This window comes from Amblyomma americanum, chromosome 3 (assembly GCF_052857255.1).
Source record: "Amblyomma americanum isolate KBUSLIRL-KWMA chromosome 3, ASM5285725v1, whole genome shotgun sequence".
NCBI classification, from domain to species: Eukaryota; Metazoa; Arthropoda; class Arachnida; order Ixodida; family Ixodidae; genus Amblyomma; species Amblyomma americanum.
Genome location: NC_135499.1, coordinates 97,722,509 through 97,723,865, shown reverse-complemented (window position 1 = coordinate 97,723,865; position 1,357 = coordinate 97,722,509). Strand labels below are relative to the sequence as shown.

The 1,357-nt window shown below is 44.5% G+C and overlaps 1 non-coding gene across 1 annotated transcript; it reads right to left on the bottom strand.

The window, feature by feature from the left end:
- Positions 1–358: 358 nt before the first annotated feature.
- Positions 359–431, bottom strand: TRNAS-ACU (transfer RNA serine (anticodon ACU)). The gene has a single exon. It is a non-coding gene; the product is annotated as a tRNA-Ser (tRNA).
- Positions 432–1,357: the final 926 nt, after the last annotated feature.

Genomic DNA, 1,357 nt, shown 5'->3' with positions numbered 1-1,357 from the left:
TACTCATTATTATACAACTAGACATCCTGAGTACTGGGAAGTTCATCGTAACCGCACCAATTATGGTGAAGAAATGTTGCGACACACAGTACCAAGAGTGTTAAATTATTTTTTTAATAATAATAATAATAATTGGTTTTGGGGGAAAGGAAATGGCGCAGTATCTGTCTCATATATCGTTGGACACCTAAACCACGCCGTAAGGGAAGGGATAAAGGAGGTAGTGAAATAAGAAAGGAAGAAGAGGTGCCGTAGTGGAGGGCTCCGGAATAATTTCGACCACCTGGGGATCTTTGACGTGCATTGACATCGCACAGCACACGGGCGCCTTAGCGTTTTTCCTCCATAAAAACGCAGCCGCCGCGGTCGGGGTTCGAACCCGGGAACTCCGGATCAGTAGTCGAGCGCCCTGACCACTGAGCCACCGTGGCGGGTTATTTTTTTTTTCGCAAAGAAATTGATGTGATGAGGATTTCGAAAACAGAATTCAGAGATTTATTCCTTTAGTTGTTTAGAAATATGGTTGAGAAAAGGGTAATTACTTTTTTTTCTCTTTCTCAAATGCTACAATTGTATTACATATGCACTACCTTTCATGGAATTTTTTTTTCTCAGGTTTGATCTGTATGCTCTGTGTACCTGTTAATTCTTCCGTTTGGGTTTATAACTGCTGTTCTTTAAAATCTTTGAAGTATTTTCAATCATGCATACTTACACTGCGTTTCGTACCTATAGATTTCACGGAAATTGTCTTTCAGCAATTTTAGTGATGTATAAAATATCCATCAAAACGTGTTTTTTTGTGTGTGTATGCTGATCTGTATATGTATATTGTATGAGCTGCTGTTGCCTATGTAAACAAGGGGGGTGGGAGCCTGTCAAGTTGCTGTTCAGGAGCTTTTTCTTCCATCTCCCCATGGTTTGTACAAATATGAAAATAAACCGTATTCGTATTCGTATATATGAACATGTACACAGGATGTCGGCCGCTCGTGGGGAGGGAGGCTGGCACCACCGACATGGCCACATTAAACAGAAATTGTGATAAGACAGTGCCCTGCGGCACGCCCATGTCCACCGGGCGAGGCTTGGAGAGCTTACCTCTACTCGTGCGCGCATGGTGCGCCCGCTCAGGAAACCATGAACTTATCGCAAAAGGCGCCCGCTCATACCGGCCCCCTCGAGCACCGCGAGAATTCGTATATCCTGGCCTAGCCCTGCTAGGTCAGGATATACGTATCGTAAGCACGGCGACATCTGGTTCGGAAAAGTTAATATATTGCCACAGTCGCAATCAATCCAGTGGCGCCATACCGCTGCCGAACTGTTTTAGATGGGACTTGCCATGCCTTGCGCA